Genomic DNA, 22,878 nt, shown 5'->3' with positions numbered 1-22,878 from the left:
TGGAATTTTTATGGCTTTACCGCGAGCCCCGAGTTCATTTTTAAAAATTTGCCGAATGATGTCCGCCCGTCTGTGAAAATCACTCTAGCTTCCAAACGAAATGAAGTAGGTTGATAAAATTTTACTCAAATGTAAATTATGTCTGCAGGACTTTTGGTATTGAAAATGAGACATGTATTTCCACGTTTTGGTATAGCTCCCATATAATGGTACCTCCAAATATTCGGCATTTAAATGATTTTAGCTACATTATTCACCGGAATTCTTTCAAATTTGGTATTTAAGACAGAAAATTGTCTGTGCAGGTTCACGTATAGCCCCCATATAGCGGTATCTCCCAATATTCGGCATTTTTTGACTTTAGCGACATTATTTACCCGTATTATCTTAAATTTCGTATTTCAGGTTCATTATAGATACTAGAGACTACGACAAAAAATTTTCGTCCTCGTATATCCCCATATAACGGTATATCCCTATATCCCGATATTCCATATTTTAATGATTCTACGAACATTATTCACTGGAACTGTTTCAAATTTCGTATTTGATGTTCGTAATGGATACAACAGCCCATGACGAAAAAATTCGTAAGCAGGGTCTTCGTATAGCCGCCATATAGCGGTATAGGGAGGTACTTTGATGATTTTAGCGACATTATTCACCGGAATTGAAATTTTGTGTTTGATGTTCGTAATGGATACTAGAAAATTGTCTGTGCAGGCTCACGTTTTTGTATAGCCCAATATAATAGTTCCTCCCTATATTCGGTATTTTGATGTGCAGTTGCACGTTGTCGTATAGACCCTAATAAAAGGGCTTCATTCGGTATTTTTAAGATTTTAACAGAGTTTTTAATGGATTTTTTTTGATAATTTGGCAAATTTGTTCAAGGTGTTGGAGGGTATTCAAGGTTCGGCCAGGCGGAACTTATAGCTTTTTTACTTTTTTTTTCAGTGGGTGTAATTAGTGTGTGGGTATTAGTACGTATTTTTTAGCCGGTGTGGAATTCAATCCCTTTAAATTTTCCTGAATTAAAATATTATCCTCATTTAATAATTTGTAGCTACCTCAACATATTATCTACGTATAAATAAATAATATATTACCATTATATAACAAGACCTGTCGTTTGGTGTGTGTATTAAACATTAATCCATTCTGCATGTAATTTCATATTCCGGATATTATTTTTCTATAATATTCAACTATTTCCGTCTTAGCAAATTGCATTTCAATTGCAGAGGTATTTCCACTTATATCCTCACGCTAACGTGGATATAATCGTTGGCCTCCGTTAAAAAGATTGTGTGTTGTCACACATACATACATAAATGTGGATTATATATGCATTGAAACACACACACAGACACACACTAAATATGAGTATTTTGATTGAATATAATATATTTCTTCGAAGCCGAAGAAAAAAAGGATAAGTCCATAATTTCGTTTTAATAAAAAACCCATATTTTTCCCAGTGCTTAAATTAACCTCTCTCAACAAATAGTACTACATATGTTTCCAAAAAAGAAGCAAATCTCTACATTGCTTATGACAAGCAAAACTGCATTACCATAAGTTATAGCATATCTCGATGAAAGAAAACAATATGTTTTGTATCGTAAATTGATTTTACAGAAATACTTCCACTAAAAATGTATATTTATATATTTGCATATTTTTCTTTCTTTCGTTCGCTTTTTTTTGTACTTCCCCAGTGACTCGTCGAATCTTATCAATTTTCAATTGAAAATAATTTGCATTTGGTTGTATTGTATACTCTCAGCTGTTTGTGAAGAAGGAAAAAAAAAACGGAAAATGTATTGATGTCTTAGCTGTCACTCCGCAATGTAGATGAAGTTTATTGAAATTTTATCTCAAAAAGAGAGGAGGTAGAAAGGAAGACAATGTTTTTTTGAAGGAGAAGAAGAACAAACTTTTTCAATAGAAACTGCTGCACAAGAAATTTAATAGCTTTTAAGCTATCAAGTTTTTCGCGAGACAGCTGTTTAAATAAAAATAAAAATAGAAACTACTCAAATGTTTAAAATAAATACTGTTAAGTCTAAATATAGAAAGGTATAATCCAGAGGGTCGACCATATGATACCCTACAGCACTATAAATTGCTTTAAAGTTTCTGTAGATCTTAAAAACTTCTGATAAGAATGAATCTCTCACAAAATTGGGAAACAAAAAATTGATGGACTGACGGAAACCCTATGATCATATACTCCAACTTTCATAAATGTATTCGAAGAGACACGTTGTGGTCACAATATGGCTGAGGATGTAGTCATAATTACGTCCTTCTCATAGATCTGAAACCATTTCATTATTTCATGCCTATGAAATTTTTGTTGTTCCTTCTGATATATTGCAAAAGTTTTATATTGTTTTCTGATAGGAACCACAAGACCATACATAATGTTCCATTACGTGGCAGTTGTCCCAAAAAGGCTGCCTCCTAAAAAGGCTGCCTTAATATTTTAAAAGACCATAAGGTCGTCTTACAGAAAACTAGAGGGTCTTCCTATAGAAGACCAGAAAGTCCTATTGTAGTGGACTGGAAGGTCTTCTCATAAAATACCACTAGTTATTTTCCTAGAGGACGAGATAGTCCTCCCATAGAAAATTTGAAGGCCTTCTCATAGAAAACTTGAACGTCTCCTCTCATAGAAGACCAGAAGATATTTTCTTGTTTTCTTTTCACAGAACGCCACAAGGTCTTTTCACACATGACCACAGGGTCTTCTTATAGTAGGCCTCCTGGCTTCTCTTAGAAGACCAGAAGTTCTTCTCATAGAATACCAGAAGGGTTTCTCATGTATGACCAGAAGGTCTTCTCATAGATGATCAGAAGGTCTTCGTATAGAAGACAAGAAGATCTTCTCGCAGAAGACCAAAAGGTCTTCTCATAGAAGACGAGAAGGTCTTCTCATAGAAGACGAGAAGGTCTTCTCATAGAAGACGAGAAGGTCTTCTCATAGAAGACGAGAAGGTCTCCTCATAGAAGACGAGAAGGTCTTCTCATAGAAGACGAGAAGGTCTTCTCATAGAAGACGAGAAGGTCTTCTCATAGAAGAACAGAAGATCTTCTCATAGAAGACCAGAAGGTCCTCTTATAGAAGCCCAGGGGGTCTTCTCATAGAAGACCAGAAGGTCTTCTTATAGAAGCCCAGAAGAAGAAGACCAGAACGTCTTCACATAGAAGACCAGAAGGGCTTCCCATAGAAGATCAGAAGGTCTTCCCATAGAAGATCAGAAGGTCTTCTCATAGAAGACCAGAAGGTCTTCTCATAGATGGCCAGAAGAAGGTCTTCTCATAGATGGCCAGAAGAAGGTCTTCTCATAGATGGCCAGAAGAAGGTCTTCTCATAGAAGACCAGGAAGGTCTTCTCACAGAAGGCCATAAGGTCTTCTCACAGAAGGCCATAAGGTCTTCTCACAGAAGGCCAGAAGGTCTTCTCGCAAAAATCCAGAAGGTTTTCTCATAGAAGACCAGAAGAAGGTCTTCTCATAGAAGAACATAAGAAGGTCTTCTCATAGAAGAACAGAAGGTCTTCTCATAGAAGAACAGAAGGTCTTCTCATGTATAACTAGAAGGTCTTCTCATAGAAGAGCAAAAGGTCTTCTCATAGAAGACTGGAAGGTCTTCTCATAGAAGATAAGAAGGTCTTCTCAGAGAAAACCAGAAGGTCTTCTCATTGAAGACCAGAGGGTCTTCTCACAGAAGACAAGAAGAAGATCTTCTCATAGATGGCCAGAAGAAGGTCTTCTCATAGAAGAACAGAAGAAGGTCTTATCATAGATGGCCAGAAGAAGATCTTCTTATAGAAGACCAGAAGGTGTTCTCATAAAAGACCAGAAGGTCTTCTCATAGATGATCAGAAGGTCTTCTCCTTAAAGATCAGAAGGTCTTCTCATTGAAAACCAGAAGGTCTTTTTATGGGACACAGATGGTCTTCTATTAAAAACCCCGAAGGTCTTCTTCAAAACTCCGAAAAGTTTTTTTATAAAAAATCTTTTCTAAGAATATCCGAAATTCTTCTGTAGAAAATCCGGAAGTGGTTTCATAGAAAACCAGAAGGTTTACTTACGAAAACCCTCTCAAAAGTTCTTCTAAAAAATGACCACAAAGTCGTCTCTCAGATTGACAAAATGTATTTTTTTTTAAATCAGAAGTACCTCCCTAATAAGACCGGAAAGTCTTCTCTCAAAAGGATGGAAGGTCCTCCTTCCTCCTCCAGAAAACCATAAAGTTTCACAGAATCTGGGACAGTAAATTGTTCTCACAGAAGAATTGAAAATGAGATTCTGTAGTAGTTGGGCGAAGTTTAAAAAAATCGGATATGTTATCAAATTTTTGGAAAAGAATGGACAGGTAAAATATAAAAGGCAAGTTTTGGAAAATCATGGAATCATGTATTTAATGTTTTGTATAAAATTGACCTTTTTGGGGAAAGTAAAAGAAGAGTGGCGCGTTGTGATTAATATGGGCTCCTGACCTTTTGAAACCAAATAATAAATGGAAATGTTATGGATAAGCTTTACAATTTTTGGTGAGTGGGACTGTACCCGCAAAAGAAAGTCCATGGGACTCATATTCGAACTCGATCTTAAAATGTTCCTATTTTGCAAAGTTTGAGCCAACAACACAGACGGACTAAAAAATAGGCGGGTACTACAAGAAACGGATTTCTTTTAAAGTTTGGACCAAAAACACAGACGGGCTAATGAACAGGCGGACATTGCCGACTCTATATGTCCTGAAACGGATCTCTCTCAAATAAACGTGGTATTTTAATGAGAGACGTTTTGGCCAAAATTAAATGTTGTACCAGATGTTGTTGTTGTCAAAGTCGATCGCATATACGCTTTGTGGAAGATTTATAACAAAATCCTTGAAAGAACACAACCTAGAACATGTTCTTATCATTTTTTGTCTGTTTTTAAAAAACTGATACAAAACTACAACTACAATATTTTCAAAATTATTTCCTTTGAGAAAAACTTTTTCGTATTATTGTTTTTTTTTTCTATTTCAAGGATAACAGCGAATCCCCTAAACTACGATATTTACTTTTAACATTATAGGCTGTCATTAAATTTAATCACAAAGCAGTAAACCAAAGTTGTAAGTACGATTATAATTATTGTTATTGTTGTAATGCTCGTAATAGGGGAAACCCTTTCTCCGGTAATGAACAACTGCGGTGCTCTCATAATTGCAGTTATATTTAATTGTTTTAAGGGGATTTAAAGTTGTGTTCAACATTATGGTTTAGCCAGAGAGAGGGAGAGCGGGGGAGAGAGATAGGGCAAGAAAAACAAAAATGCTAAGCAGAGGCCCAAAAGCTCCACTACCGCTGAAGGTGAATTCAAATCGCAATTCCACAGAGGCCAAAAGACGATGCTGTAGACATTTCTTTCCGGCCACCAAAAGCAAAAAAGAAAAGAAGACCAAACCATGCTGTTATGCAGTTGCCAAGGATAAACTTTATCCCAGCAGCAGCAACAACTTGTGGATTCCGAATTGTTTGTTTGTGTGTGTGTGTTTTAAGTATAGCTGTATTATTTTCGGGGGAAAACACAAATTTTGTTCTTGGCTCCTTTGGAGGTTTCTGCCTCCAGTTGTATTTTTTTCCTTTTCCTTTACAGTAACAAAATGAAAACAAATGCCAAGCAGATCTGATGGCAAAGTTGAATTTCATATTCCATAGCATTGGATGCAGTTGCTCGAGGGGTGGAGCTTAAACACGAGCACCCAACTACCACGTGTCATTTGACATTGCACACACACACATACACACACAAATTCCTGCAAAATTATTATTTGGAAAATAATTCTGGTTTATTCCACTTCGTTTAAAGAGAATTGACATTTTAAAACGTTTAAATTCAATTTGTTGTTCATTTGACGTTCTGTTAAATTTTTGTTGTTTTTTGGGGGCGGCATTCCAAAATTAAAGGAATTTCCTTTGGAATATTAAGTCAAATCTACGGAATTTGTAATTCCGTTGGGAAGTCTTTACAACAAAATTGAAAAACAACAAAGTTCGTATCCCAACATCAACCCACAAAAAGAGAGAATCACAACAATCTCTCACAATCCTTGTTATTTTGTTGTCCTTTTTACTGCCATGGCAGATGTTGTGAGTGTGTGTGTATGTATGTGCTTCTATTTTTGCTGCAGAGGTCCTGTCCAGAGGATTTCGTAAATTTGGTCGCATGTATGAGAGCTTTTAATTTAATTTATATAGACTTTAGGAAGACTTAAACAACTTTCAAATTGTTGGTGGTTCTTGTGGACGCCACTTGCCCCAGGGGGTGCTGAAGACTTAAAACATTTCCCAGGAACATATGGAGCTGGGGTAGTCAGTCGTAGGGATTAAATTCATTTAATAGTTTTTAAATGAAGAACTTTTTGAAAACGTCTGCTTCTTCTACAGAATGTGAATGAGGTGGTACTTTGTATAGATTTGTGGAGGTTGGTGCTGTTGTAGAGAATGGCATTTTATTTGAGATTTTTTTCTTCTGGGGCAATTATTTTTGGTTTGTAACTTTTTTAATGTCATGATAAATTTACGTTTTGATAATTAGGGTAATTAAGAAATATTTACGGTAACTAAGTTAACAAGTTCTAAATTGAGATATGAACTTTCTCTCTCTCTCTGGAATATGGACTCTTGACATTGTTACTTATACACATCCAATACATATTCATATGCGATTTATCAACACACGGAATTAATTTCCAAGAAGTGAGCTGGAAACCACCATTCAACGTTTCACAATGACACTCTCGTCCACAATGCGACACCAAGGCAATCGATCAATCAGCCAACCAATCAACCAACCAACGAAACGTAAGCTGATGTAACCTCAAGTTTTGTGGTTTTCGTCCTGTTATTTAATTACATGTGGCTGCTCATCATCATTCATGGCATATGTTGTAACATGAAAATCCTTTCTGAAGGACTTTTCATTGTTATTTGTTAACCACAGAATTAATGAGAATTATACAAGAGATAAGATTGTCAGTTCTTTGTAATTCTGGTAGATAAAGAGAAGCAACACTGCATTGGCGACCAAAATGGAATCAGTGAAAGATACAACAAATATTCCTATATATCCTCAAAACGAGTAAAAAAGCAGTAAGTTCGGCCGGGCCGAACCTTGAATACCCTCCACCATTTGGAACGAATTTGGCAATTTTCAAAAAAAAAAAAAAAATCGTTAACATTTTTGTTAAAATCTTAAAAATACCAAATGTAGCCGTTATATTAGGACCTATACCAAAACGTGGACCTGCAAAGACAATTTTTTGTCATAGCCTATAGTATCCATTACGACCTTCAATTACAAAATTTAAAACAATTCCGGTGAATAATGTCGCTAGAATCAACAAAATACCGAATATCGGAAGATAAAGTAATATGGGGGCTATACGAAGGGGGGATCTGCACGGATAATTTTCTTTCATAGGCTGAAGTATCCATTACAATAGGCTGTAGTATCCATTACGAACTTCAAATACCAAATTTGAAACAATTCCGGTGAATAATGTCGCTAAAATCAACAAAATACCGAATATCAGGAGGTGCCGTAATATGGGGGCTATACAATGGGTGGACCTGCACATACAATTTTCTGTATTACCCTGTAATATCCATTACGTACTTCAAATACCACATTTGAAACAATTCCGGTGAATAATGTCGCTAAATTCATCAAAATACCGAATATCTGGTTACATCGTTAAATTGGGGCTATACGAAGGGTGGACCTGCACGGACAATTTTCTTTCATAGGCTGAAGTATCCATTATGAACTTCAAATACCAAGTTTGAAACATTTCCGGTGAAAATTTTCGCTTAAATCATTATAATACCGAAAATAGGGAGGTACCATTATATGGGGGCTATAAAAAAACGTGGACCTACATGGCCCATTTTCAATACCAAAAGTCCTGCAGACATGATATACATTTGAGTAAAATTTTGTCAACCTACCCCATTTTAGTTCGGAAGCTAGAGTGATTTCCACAGACGGACGGACATCGTTGAACCGACATAGATTTTTATGCTGAACAAGAATATACAGGGTGAGATAAAAAACCTGCAACAAATTCAAACGCCATAATTTTTAGTTTTTTTTTTTTTTAATTTTATTGAATGAAAGCAAACAATGTCGGAAATAGCATCAAATTTTAGAATACGATTAGATTTGTTCGAATTGGTCACCTTTGTCACGAATTATGGCTTTCAAACGGCCAATGAAACCGAATGGTGCTCTACCGTATTTTGGCCCAATCCCGGCGAAACGTTTGCTTAAGGTGATCGACACTTTGATATTTTTTTGTGCCTCCCTTGTTTTACAAAATACTCCAGACACAATAGTCCTACGGATTGGTATCCGGAGATTTTGGTGGCCATTGTGCGCTAGAAATGAACCGAGGAGCCTCATTTTGTAGCTATTCTTGAGTGGCGCGTGCTGAGTCCTGTTGGAATGTCCAAGGTCTGCGGCCAAAATGTTTGCGTGCCCAAGGCTTTAATACACCCTCCAGAATATTTTCGCGATAATATTTGTCATTTGTTCTGATGCCACGGTCGATTAATACGAGCTGAGAGCAACCATCGGCTGATATGGCGGCTCACACCATCACCATGGCCGGCAACGGTGCACATATTCAGCTTACCTCTGTGGGAAGTAAACACGATAATTTTGTTTGTTTACTAAATGCTGGACAACGAATGTTTTCTCATCGGAGAAAACCAAATTCGGCGGTGCACCACTTTCGGCCAAGCGATGCAACTCTTTAGCTCGTTTGAGTCTATTTTCTTCCTGTTGCGCGTAAGTTCTTACACTTTTTGGAATTTCAATGGCTTTACCCGAGCTCATTTTTCAAAATTTGCGATATGTTCAGCTCACGAGCCATTTTTCGGCCACTGCGACGCGGGTTTCGATCAAGTCGCTTCTTTAATTTTCGAACCATTTCTGCTGAGGTTGCTGTTTTCTTCCGTCCACTTCCTTGACGCCGGGCTACGCTTCCAGTTTCACGGTTACGAGCGATGGTACGAGACACAAAAGATTTATTCACATTTAAATGCTGGAGTGCTCTAACGATAGCCATTTGTGGGTTCCCAGCCAAATATAAAGAAATCACACTATCCCGCTTGAATACCATCAGGAATAACTTTTTTCTGGAAAATTCTCACCAAAATGCATTTGTACGCTTGTAAAAAATTTTATGAGCTATCACTGGTTTAGAAATGACAGCAGTCTGAAGTTGGTTGTAGTTTTTCATCTCACCCTATGTTTCATATGATTTGGTGTTTAAGTCTCTCACATTCGCAATGTACAATGATATTTGGTACCAGTTATCAGATACAGAACAGAAATACCTGTGACAAATTTTATCAAGATCGGTTCATATTTGGTTAATTGTACACCAAATGGCCAATATCTGCCCAAAAGTCAAAGTACATCAAATTTGGAGAAAAATTGTTCAGATATAGCTATAGCTCCCATATATATGTTTCGTTCAATTTGGTTTTTAAGTTCCCAACATAAATATCCTTAATCCGATTTCAAGTTTATTGTGCAAGTAATATCGGGTATCAGCCCAAATGGATTGAATTTCGGGACGTACGTTTCCTTTTTGTGCAACTCGGCTCCGATATATATATTTTTTAATATAATCCTCCTCCAAGTAATATTATGCTCTCTATAGTAAACTATAAGCGCTCTAAAGCCAAATGTTGATAGGTGGTATGATCTACTTAAAATAAATTCTTTTGTTACGGGAGCTATACTAATTATATATGCATGGTGGTGTAGGTATCATATAGTCGACACTGCCCGGCTTTTGACATTTTCTTACTGGCCAGGCAAACTTATAGGTACAAATTTAAGTGTACCGAGCCAGATTTAAGACTTCTTCTTAGATCTATCCTTTAACGTTTTTCTAAAGCCATGAAATACCACACATCGGAGTCTGCCTTCTCACAAAGAAATATATAGAGAGAGAGAAAAGAGTTGCTTGAAAATGTGAACAACATTTCCATTCTCAAAGAACTCTTCCAAACGACAAAGTTTGAAAAGTTATTTCCTTCAGCTACGCACAATTACGAATAATAATTCCATTTCACTGCTGTTTAGTCATGTTGTCAACATCGCTTTCCAGTTCAGGCTGAGGAAGTAACATTAAGACGTTATGTCAGTCGTTAGGATAATTGGAAGAAATCAATAAAAAGGACATCAAAGAGAGAACTTATTGGCCATATTTCGGATTGCAGAGATTCGGAATGAAATAATGCCATTAATGACTTCCGTTAAGTTATGCGAAGTTTTGTGTCACTGTATGTCTGGTTGAATATGATTGGATCTGTGCTAAAGTTTATTTATGGAGAATCATTAAAAGAAGAGGACAGATTGGGAAATGTCGAGCGATTAATAAACGAAAGGAAATAAAAAGCAAGTAACAAAGCAGCTAAGTTTGGCCGGGCCGAACTTTTAATACCCTCCAACATTTCGAAAGAAATTGGAAAAAATTCCGAAAATATCACTTAAATGAAAACCGTTATATGGGGACTGGACCTGCACACGAAATTTTTTGTCAGAGGCTTTAGTGCCCATTATGAACTTCAAATACGAAATTTGTTACAATTACGCTGAACAATGTCGCAAAACTCATAAAAATAGGGAGCATCGGGAGGTACCGTCATATGGAGGCGATACGAAGATGTGAACCTGTGCACGACTTTTTTTCAATAAGTTGTAGTACCCATTAAAATCTTTCAATACCGGAGGTACCGTGATATGAGGGCTATACGAAGACGTGGACCTGCAAATAAAAAATGTTGTCATAGACTGTAGTACCCGTTACGAATAAATCCGGTAAATAATGTCGCTAAAATTATGAAAATACCGAATATCGGGAGGTACATTATATGGGGGCTATACGAAGATCTGAACCTGCATACAAAAATTGTTACCATAGGCTGTAGTACCCATTAGTATCATCCAGTACGAAATTTGAAACTATGCAGGTGAATAATGTTGCAGAAATCATCAAAATACCGAATATCGGAAGGTACCGTTATATGGGGGCTATACGAAGACTTGGACCTGCATACAGAATTTTTTTTATAGGCTCTAGTACCCCGTGCGAACTTCAAATACGAAATTTTAAATAATTCCGCTAAATAATGTCGCTAAAATCATAAAAATACCGAATATCGGGAGGTACCGTTGTAAGGTGACTATACGAAAACGTGGACCGACATTGCCCATGTTCGGACTTAACCTGCCTGCTGGTAAACTATGCATGCATTCAAAATTTTAGCCTTCTCTCTCAATTCGTTGGAAAGATACAACAGATAGACGGATAGACAGAGAGACGGACAGCCAGACAGACGGACATCGCTAGATCGTCTTAGAATTTTACGCTGATCCAGAATATATATACTTTGTAGGGTCCATTATGAATACTTCGAGGAGTTACAAACGGAATGACAAAGTTAATATACCCTCCATAGAATGGTGGAGGATATAAAAATATATTCTTAAACTTCGCTACAAAAATAATAAATAAGTTCCGCACAACCAACCCTCCTCCCCATTTCCGTTTGTAAAAATAGTGAATGGCTTAAAGTACCCTTCAGTTATTTCAAAATTGTAAACTCTTCACTTTTCACAGAGGATTTTTCCCTGCAAATGACAGCGTACATAAAAAGCCAACTTAAATCGCTCTCTCGTGTTAGTTTTGGAAATCCCAAAGCGTGCGGATATTTGATACAAATTATCGTTATAAACAACATGACACACGCGTTCTGTGTGTGTGTGCCTGTGCGTGTTAAGCGATATAGAAAACCCCTAACAATTTGTACTCAAAGAAATCATAAACACACACACTCATATGTGTGTTTGTTGAACGACGCACAGTGACTTATCGTTCTGACATTTTAGTGCTGAACATGCCAATCACGTCTTTCCAATCTCAGCCCATTAAAGCCTTTTCGGTTAAGCTATTTTTGTTTTGCCTTCCTCTTTTTAGATATTTTTGGTGAAAATGAAAATAGTGCGATTAGAGGCAAAACAATTGAATGGTTGGGGATTTATAGGCGTTGAGTTGCTGCCAAAGATAAATTAAGGCTTATGTGTGTGTATGTGCGTGTGAGGAAAACTGTAAGGAATGTACATTGTGGGAGTATTAATAAAACTCTTTGCAATCTTCCGGGATATTGTTTGTCATAGAGAATTTCATGATTGACATAGCTATCGTTTTCGGAATGTCTTTTTGATTTTAAGTTAGAGTAGAGAGAAGCATATATAGTGTGTACTATTTGGAGAATGTGAGGGATGAGAATGAAGTAGGTTTATAGGGGAGATAAATAATCCTTTAAATTGATTTTGAAAAAGCGATTAATTTACACTTCCAGCAGTTATTTGCCAGCGTTTCATACACCCTACACACACTGTGGTCAGTGTATTATGACTTTGTGCATTTGTTTGTAACATAGAGAAGAAAGCGTGTTAGGCCCATAGTTCACTCGCATTCTGAGCCGATTAATGTTTGTCCTTCCACCCGTCCGTTTGTCCAAGAATTTTTGTAAACAAAATATAGGTCGCATTTGTGTCCGATCAAGAAGAAACTTTGCATTAAATTTTTTTGTTCCAAGGACGAATCCTATTGAAATTGGAAATAATCGCTTAAAATTTAGTTATAGCTCTCATATATACAGGCTGAGATAAAATAGAACTGCAACAAAGTAAAACGATATAATTTTTACGTTTTTTAAATTTTATTGAATGAAGAGCGACCATCGGCTGCTTATGGCCCATACCATCACCGGCGGCGCTTGAGCTCTGGTGGCCAATCGAAGGTGCACATTTTAAGCTGACCTCCTTTGCAAGAAAAAACGATCATTTTATTTCTTTACAAACTACTGGACAACGAATGTTTTCTCATCGGAGCGGAGAAAACCAAATTCGGCAGTTCACAACTTTCGGCCAAGCGAAGCAACTCTTTAGCTCTTTGAGTCTATTTTATATCTGTTGCGGTGTAAGTTCTTGCGCTTTTTGGAATTGCGATGGTTTTACCTCGATCTCATTTTTCAATATTTGTCGAATGGAATATTGCGATATGTTCAGCTCACTAGCCATTTGTCGGCCACTGCGACGCGGATTTCGATCAAGTCATTCTTTACTTTTCGAACCATTTCTGCTGATGTTGCTATTTTCTTCCGTCCACTTAATTGACGTCGGGCTACGCTACCAGTATTACGATAACGAGCGATTGTCCGAGACAAATAAGATTTATTGACATTTAAATGCTGGAGTGCTCTGGAATTCCATCACGAATAACTTTTCTGGACAATTCTCACCAAAATGCTTTGGTACGCTTGTAAACAATATAATGAGCTGTCACTGGAATAATTTTAACAGCTGTCGGACGAGTGGCTTGGAAATGATAGCAGTCTAAAGTTGGTTGCAGTTTTTTCATCTCACCCTGTATATTTGTCATATCTGCTTAGTAGGTCCTGGTCTAACACGGGACTTGGACCCGGATTTTGGATCAAATACCTGGGTATCTGGGTCCGTCCCACATATAAACAAGTTAAAAAGCAGTAAGGCCCTCCACCATTTGGAACGAATTTAGAAATTTTCAAAAAATAAAATCCTTTAAAAATTCTGTTAAAATTTTATAAATATCGAATATAACCGTTATATTGGGGTCTATACGACGTGGACCTACATAGGCATTGTTTGTTATAAGCCATTACCATATTTAAATTCGAAATTTGAAATAAACGGTGATGCTAAAATCATCAAAGTATGGTATATAGGGAGGTACCGTTATATCGGAACTGTGCGAAGACCTGGACCAGCATAGACAATTTTCTGTCATAGACTGTAGTTCCCATTACGAACTTCAAATACGATATCTCAAACAATTTCGGTGGTTATTGTGCCTAAACTCGTCAAAATACCAAATATTGGGATGTACTGATGTATGGGGCCTATACGAAGACCTGGACCTTCACAGACAATTTTCTGTCATAGACTGTAGTTCCCATTACGAACTTCAAATACCAAATTTAAAACAATTCCGGTGAATACTGTCGCTAAAAGCATCAAAATACCGAATATAGGGAGGTACCATTATATGGGGGCTATATGAAAACGTGGACCTACATGGCCCATTTACGAACTTAACCTGCCTACTGAAAAAATAAACATAATGCAAAATTTTAGAATTCTATCACAATTCGTTCGAGAGATAGCGTGATTACAACAGACAGACGGACGGACAGACAGACGGACATCGCTAAATCGATTTAGAATTTTACGCTGATCAAGAATATATATACTTTGTTGAGTCTGACATGAGTATTTCGAGGAGTTACAAACGGAATGACAAAGTGAATATAACCTCCATAATATGGAGGAAAAAAATTTCAAAGAAAAATCCAAAAGTTTTAACTAAACTAGAGTTGTTCCGCCATATTTTCATACCGAAGATAGAAATAGGTTCAAAATGCAAATGAAATAATAACTCCGTTTTTACGAAGCGTAAGGATACCCACTTGGCATAAACAGTTTTAGAAATGTTACATATCTCTGTGGTAATGAATACAATTCTTTTGGGGTACTGCTCTGATATGTACTACTAGCAATAAGCATTACTCAGCAATTGGGTATTAACATTCTCCATTTAACCATGTCTATAGCTGAACTTGACCTTAAAACCATAAAAATTCTTTGGCTCATTGCCAAGGTAGTTAAGAAAAGAAAACAATAGTTTTGTATTATTTGTTTTTATTGACACAACAATAATGACTGGGGTATTTGTTTTTATTTATCGCAGCCATTTTCAACTACACAAGCCATTAGACAGGCATCTGGACATGCGTTGGTTTTGCAGACATGAAGAAAAACAAATATTTTTTTAAGTAAATTCACATTTATTATTTGTTATTATTGCAATTTTGAAATTGTCTAGTCATTTTGAGAGTAACAAAACAACTTTAAATGACAATGAAATTTTCTTTTATTTGTTTTGCAGATTTATTAGCTGGCCAATAGAGCAAAGGACCTCAAGAACAAGGATCGTAAACATTTTATGGGAATTCTGAACTAAATAAATGTAAGTTATTATTTTATTATTTGAAAATAAAAATAAATAACACACTGGTCACACACACTTACATAGCAACACATTTGTTGTTGTTTTTTTTTTCATCCAAGTCATAACAAAAATTCTACCAAAAAAATGTAAATATTTTTCTATTTGCTGAAATGAAAAAAAAAAACGACAACAAATCCTTCCTTAATTTATTCATTTTAATTGAGTGCCACCGACTGTGACTTGCTGTGAATTTTAAGCAGACGGAACCAAGTGCTCACTGAGGGTTGTAAAGATGGAAATGAACTTTTGATTTACCCATTTAAATGCTCATTGAATTTATAATTTGACTTTGCAGCCAATGCGGAGAGGGAGTGTCAACAACACTCGGTGTGAGATTTGTTTGATTTTGACAAGAGCAGAGCAGGGTGTGTTCGCATGCAAATTCCTAATTTGCATGGGTTGTTAAGTGCTAATTCATTAGAATATATTAGTTCTGTACAATTTTAAGAACTTGATTATGTGTTAAACTCAATCATTAAATAAGCAGCTTTAAGAGGAAAATTGAAAGAAAAATTGCTTAAAAATATAGAAATTTTTACCGCATGGTAATTGTATCCGCAATGACTGATTAATAAAAATACTATGTAACACAAAATATAAATACACAAAAGACCCTAGTAGTTTCTGAAAGTGGAGCTAAAAACTAGAAGGAACGTGTATCGGCACTTTGAAAGTTTACATCGAAAAGTTAACTAAATAAGGGCCAATTTCATCATCTTTCACATTTTTTGAAATTTTTAAATGAATTAAGATTTTTTGAAATCCTTACATTTGAGGTATACAGTGCCTTCAGTAGTATTACTTTTACAATTCGAGGATTATTTCAACTCTAAAGCGAGACAAAAAAGGATATTTTGGTCCTTTTTTAAATACGGCTCTAAACTCCATTTAAATGGGAGTCAGCTTATTCTAATTTTTTTTTTCATACCATTCTACTGTGTGTTCCAGAATACACCAAAGTCTAAATCTTACATAATCACCCGAAAATCAAAAATAAAAAAACGAGTAAAAAAGCTGTAAGTTCGGCCGGACCGAGCTTTGAATGCCCTCCACCATTTGGAACTAATTTGGCAATTTTCAAAAAAAAAAAAAAAATAAATAAATAAATAAATAAAATAAATAAATAAAAAATAAATAAATAAAAAATAATATAAAAATAATCAGTTAAAAATTCTGTTGAAATTTTAAAAATACCAAATTTAGTTTATATATTAGGATCTATACGACGGCGTGGATCTGCATAGGCATGTTTTGTCATAAGCCATTACAATATCCTAATGCGAAAAATTCGGTGAATAATTTAGCTAAATTCATCACAAGGTGGTATTCATCACAAGGTGGGAGGTGGAGGTAGGGAGTTGCCCTGTGGACCTGCACTGACAATTTTCTGCCATAGGCTGTAGTATCCATTACGAATTTCAAATACCAAATTTGAAACAATTCCGGTGAATAATGTCGCTTAAATCACTAAAATACCGAAAATAGGGAGGTACTGTTATATGGGGCCTATACGAAGGCGTGGACGTGCACAGACAATTTTCTGTCATAGGCTATAGTATCCATTACGAACTTAAAATACCAAATTTGAAACAATTCCGGTGAATAATGTCGCTTAAATCACCAATATACGAAAATAGTGAGGTACCATTATATGGGGGCTATACCAAAACGTGGACCTACATGGCCTATTTTCAATACCAAAAGTCCTGCAGACGTATTACACATTTGAGTAAATTTTTATCAACTTACTTCATTTCGTTCGGAAGCTAGAGTGATTTCCACAGACGGATAGACGAACAGACAGACGGATATCGACATAGAATTTTATGCTGATCAAGAGTATATATACTTTGTGGGGTCTAAAATGTATATTCTGAGGTGTTACAGACGGAATGACATAGTATGGTATGGTACGAAAGAGAATCTGTAAACCAGTATTTTTCATAGCCGTACGGGGCCGACTACAAGACTATAATAAATTGGAAACAGCCCCGAGGTTACAACCCATTTTGGTCGATTTTTTGTAACATTGTTGTGTTGATAGGTACTCTAAATATTATCTGATGGACATCCAACGCCTTTGGCCTATCCAAAACTTAATTGTGACCTGTAGAGCGGTTGAAAATTAGGAATTTTTGTAGTTTTACATTTCAACTCCTTAACATTTTGCGAATACCTCCAAAAGCAATAGGCTTCAATACTGACCATCACCCTAAATCACCCAAAATGTTGACTCTTTGTGGGAAGGCACAGAAGAAATGGGTTCGTAAGTCCTATATTTGTCCATATCAAATAAAATATACAATTTATGGCTTTGAGGTTATGGTTCTAAACCTGATCCCATATTGACCATTTTGTCGATGGTATGTATAATATATTAAATTTAAAAATACCAATTAATATTCAGCAGAAAATGCCACTAGGATTTCAAAACTCGCCGAAGGGGCCCATGAGAATTCAAAATATTTAATTGCAACCTCTTTGATTGGAAATTCTCCATTCCGGAAGGGTTTGTATTTTGGAAATCGGGAGGAAGCATTATATGGGCTAATAAAAATATCGTATATCCCTATAACAAAAAACTGCTTATGCAGGACCACGTCTTCTTACAGCCCCCATATATAATCATTTAAGCAGCATTTTTCGACAGATTTTTTTTCTTAATTTTCAAGTTTTTTCCATATGGTGGAGGGTTTTAAGAATTCGACCCGGCCGAATTTAGCTGCATTTTTACTATGTGTTGGGAGTAGTATATTCAGGTCACAATTATCGTCAGATCTTAACGAAATTTTGCATGGGGGTAAGGTTAGGGTCAGGATAGAAGCATATTGTTTTGGGAGATTTTCGCAAAATATTTAATGCTTAAAATTGAACAAAAACTTAAAAATGTTCAGAAAAATTTTGTTAAAAATTGTCTAGATTTTACAGTCGCCCTACCGTTCACAACAAGAATCAAAAGACATGGAATTTTTATAGGAGTGTAGAGTTTAGGACAGTGCTGAAGCTTAGAATTTTAAATGGTCATCAGATAATATTTAGCTTGTAAAATGGACCACCATTTTTGTGAAAAAATATCAAAACTAACGAAATCACCAATTTTATACTACAAGGATTGTTAACTATCGCGAGTCTTAAATACCAAATTTGAAACAATTTCGTGGGTAAATGTGACCAGGATTATCAACATGCCAACATCGGTGGGCACCGTCATATGTGCGCTATAGAAAAAAGTGGACCAACATATTCAATGTCCTGCCACAGGAGCTAGAACCCATTACGAACTACAGATACCAACTTTTTGGACAATTCATGGAAAAAATAATCAAAATGCTGAATATTGGGAGGTACCGTTATATGTGGGCTATATGTACCATGTACCATGTATGTACCATGTTCTGACATCCATAGAATCCAATAAGACTACAATACCAAATTTTTGACAAATCCGTAAAAAATATGACTAGCTCAAAATACCGAATATCGTACCTATATATATATAAATAATATTACGCCACCGGAGCTAGAACCTAATAGAACTAGAATACCATTTTTTAGAAAAATTCGTGGAAAAATGTGGCTTCAATATATCGAATATTTGGAGGTACTATTATATGGGGGCTATGTCAAAACGTGGACCGACCAATTATCGATGCCAACCATCCTAGACACAAAATTTATGTGTCAAATTTGGAAGCTCTACGTCAAACAATTTGGGCTGTATCGTGATTTCAACAGACAGAAAGACAGACGGACATCGACTTATAATTTTACGCTGATTATGAATATATATTATTTTATGATAATATATATCCTTATCATAATTGAATGTTTCTACATTTCTCAATGCTTTCCATTAAAAAAAAATTGGCCTCCATAATTAATCCAAAGACAGGCATCCGGAGCCTCCCACGAATATTTCGAGGTGTTGTAACTGAATGACAAAATTAATATTCCTCCATATGATTATTAATTTGGAAAAAAACTATTAAACAATTTACTTTGTTCTATTCGTCATATTTTTTCGATAGTAATACGTTAAGGATTTAAGACTAAAGAAAACTTGAATTATCCACCTCACTTTGCGGTTGGGGGAATCAATTTAATTATCATGACAATCAACATTCATTGTCGTTCCTTCGCTTTTAATTACATATATTTCGTGTGACATTTCGCTCCTCACATACGTACATACATACATACCCTACGAAAGCTTTGTGTGTCTGCGTAGCAACCATATGACATGTGCTAAATAGTTATAATTAATTTTTTGGTGATATACCTAAATTCCTAATTGACTTATTCTAACACCCCCCAAAAATAAGGATATGACATTTACCATACGAAGAAAGCAATACACATACACACACAAAGTATGTATGTGTGTACGCTTCTCGTCTACATATGGCTACGTGATTATCAAAATTGCCGTCTCCACATACATATTGCCTCGTAAATAAAATTAATTGCCAAGAAGACGAACAAGAAGTTCTTTTCTGAAAAAAAAGACCAACATCTCAATTTTGCCTAAAGGATTTTTTCGGAAACAACATCTACTACGACTGTACAAATAGGCATACACCCACACAATCATACTTATATACGTAATTGTAAAACTTTGTCACTTAAGATTGTGTGTTTGTTGTTTTAGCAAATTTGTTGATTGCATTTCTACTCAAATTTCATGTTGTTCTTAAATTTCATGGAAAAATATCAAGCAATTTGTGATTTGAAGAAGAAAAAATGAAAACAAATAGCACCAATTTTGTTTTCTTTCGATAATTAAATTTGAAATTTAAATTAAGTATTTATGATTTTCTTCATGTGTTAAAATGAAATCATAAAGATTGCTAGACATGATTTTACATTTTTATACCCTACAGTACTTTGTGCTGGGGGTTTATAAGTTTGATTAGTCCAAAAATTATGTAATACCTCGAAATATTGTTTTCCCACATAGGAAAGTATATATGGATTTTCCTATCTCGCCGAGCTGAGTCGATCTAGCTATGTATGTCCGTTCGTCCGTCTGTCCGTCTGTCCATGTTAATTTGTAATCACTCTACAAGTCGCAATTATGGCCCAATCCTCACGAAATTGAAAATGAAGGTGGGGTTAGAGCCAGAACAGAACCCTATTGTTTTTGGAGATGATCGTATAATATTTAGGGGTTGAAATGGACCAAAAACTGAAAAATTTAATGATTTTCCAGTTGCTCTACAGTTCGCAATTATAGACCAATCGAAGCGGAAGTTAGCACGGCGCTAGGGCTTAGGCTTGGGCAGAAGCCTTCCAATTTTGATGTTCATCGGATAATATTTAGTGAGTGAAACAGACCATAATATTTGTGTTAAATAAAAATCAATTTTTCCATTAAATCGGAATATTTTAAACCCCGGTGAAATCACAAATAGACTAACAGGTCAATTCTGACCATTATGCATATGTCGCTGGTAAATATATCGTATATATGTAGGGCGAAATATATACAATGCATATATACAAAGCAAGGGGATGTTAGCTAGAATACTTATATCTCAAGAATGGCTGGACCGATTTTGACAAATTTTGTTAATTCAGAATGCCCTCTCGGCGTAAAAGTATAAAATCTAAAAAATCGCAGAAAAATATGCCAATAAAGATGTTAATATGAATTTTGTAGTATTTTGTGACATATTTTTATTTTTTTTCTATTTTTTATCGCATGCGATTTTTTCAATTTGACTTATAATATTTTTTATTTTTATTTATATTATTTTGTAATATTTTTTCACCTTACAACACAGGTTGGGGATATCATATAAGTATTGCAAATATCGTCCGATCCTCACGAAAAATTTTACAAAGGTAGGGTTGGGCTCAGGAGGGCTAGGCCTATTGTTTTCTAAGATGTCCGAAATATATTAAGGGTTGAAAAGGACCAACAACTAAACATTTTCCTGAATTTGCAGCCGTTATAAAGGTCACAAATAGAAACCAAAGGACACGAAATATCGCATTAAGTTGGAGTTAGGACAGCGGGTACAATGGACCACTAATTTTGTGTGAAAAAGTACCAGCATTACTTACAGGCGATATCCGAAATACACAAAAGGCGAATTTCTAAATTTGGAGATACAGAGGGGTTTCTTGCTTTTGGAGATGATTGCAAAATATTTAGGGGTTCAAATTAACCAAAAACATAAATGTTTTTCCGATCACACAATTGAAGCCAATCGACACGCCTGTGAAGAGAGTTAAGGACAGGAAAGAATTCTAGCATTTTGGATGACCATTGGATTATATTTATCTGTAAAATGGTTTACAACAAGTAACAGCCCGACGGAGTGCATAAATGTTGGGCAAGTGTCCCTAATCAAAATCGTAATTTCAAAAGCGAAATCTTCCAATATGGATTCGGACATAAGGGGGCTTCTAACATATTGTAGTGTTGTAGGGTATAACATAGTCGGCCCCGCACGACTATAGCCTTTTCTTACTTGTTTTTAATGAAAAACATTTTTTCTGCTCATTTGAGTTCATGACGTTTTCCACAAAATATACCTAGCAAAGGAGAATCACCAAATAATGGTATACTCAACAGATTTTTGCTGACAGCAGCGACCTGAAAATGCTTTTTCGCAGTTCAGTAGATCCTAACTCTAGTACATAGTAGATTCTCCCTACTTCTTTTAAATTATTTAGAATGCCCCCTTTTTAAACCCTCAGCCATATGGCTAGAGAGGGCATACAGGGTGAGATGAAAAAACTGCTACCAACTTTAGACTGATGTCATTTCTAAGCTACTGGGCCGACAGTTGTTAAAATTATTCCAGTGAAAGGTAATTATATTGTTTACAAGCGTTCAAAAGCATTTTGGAAAGCGTTCAAAAGCATTTTGGAAAGCTATTCATGATGGAGTTCAAGCGTGATAGTGTGATTTCTTTATATTTGACTGGAAAATCACAAGTGGCTATCGTTAGGGCACTCCAGCATTTAAATGTGAATAAATCTTTTGTGTCTCGTACCATCGCAGATCTTGGACATGCCAACAAGACTCAACACCATAGCATTCAGCACGCGCCACCCAAGAACGGTTACAAAATGAGGTTCCTCGCTTGATTTCTAGCGCACAATGGCCCCCAAAATCTCCGGATACCAATCCATTGGACTATTGTGGATGAATTATTTTGAAAGGCAATGTTGGCACAGTGTCGATCACCTCAAGCAAGCGCTTCGCCGGGAATAGGCCAAAATACCGAAGAACAATATTTGGGCAGTGTGTGGCGGTTTCATTGGCCGTTTAAAGGTCATAATTCTTGCCAAAGGTAACCAATTCGAACAAATCTAAAATTATTCTAAAATTTGCTGTTGATGCTATTTCCAACATTTTTGATTTCATTCAAAAAAATTTAAAAAAAAAATATTATATTATTATTATTTGTTGCAGTTTTTTTTATCTCACACTGTATATCGGTCCACTCCTTCTGGTACCTAGCCCAAAAAAAAGATAACATGTAAATTACCAATTAATCCCAGAAAACTGGAAATAATAATTTTTGAAGATCTCAATATATACCCTCCACTATACATAGTATGGAGGGTATATTAAGTTCGTCATTCCGTTTGTAACTCGTCGAAATACTAATTTTAGACCCTAAAAGTATATATGTTCTTGATCAGCGTAAAATTCTAAGACTATCT

General features: G+C 35.7%; 1 protein-coding gene across 1 annotated transcript in view; it reads left to right on the top strand.

The window, feature by feature from the left end:
• The window catches only part of LOC109613174 (uncharacterized), a 258,271-nt gene that overhangs the window by 157,293 nt on the left and 78,100 nt on the right, over window positions 1–22,878 (top strand). The window contains exon 4 of the mRNA XM_059120929.1: window positions 15,076–15,156. The gene's annotated coding sequence lies outside the window, so the exon portion shown is untranslated. The remainder of the gene's footprint in view (window positions 1–15,075; window positions 15,157–22,878) is intronic.

Source organism: Musca domestica, unplaced genomic scaffold, assembly GCF_030504385.1.
Source record: "Musca domestica strain aabys unplaced genomic scaffold, Musca_domestica.polishedcontigs.V.1.1 18, whole genome shotgun sequence".
Classification (NCBI taxonomy): Eukaryota; Metazoa; Arthropoda; class Insecta; order Diptera; family Muscidae; genus Musca; species Musca domestica.
This window is presented reverse-complemented; position numbering and strand designations above follow the sequence as displayed.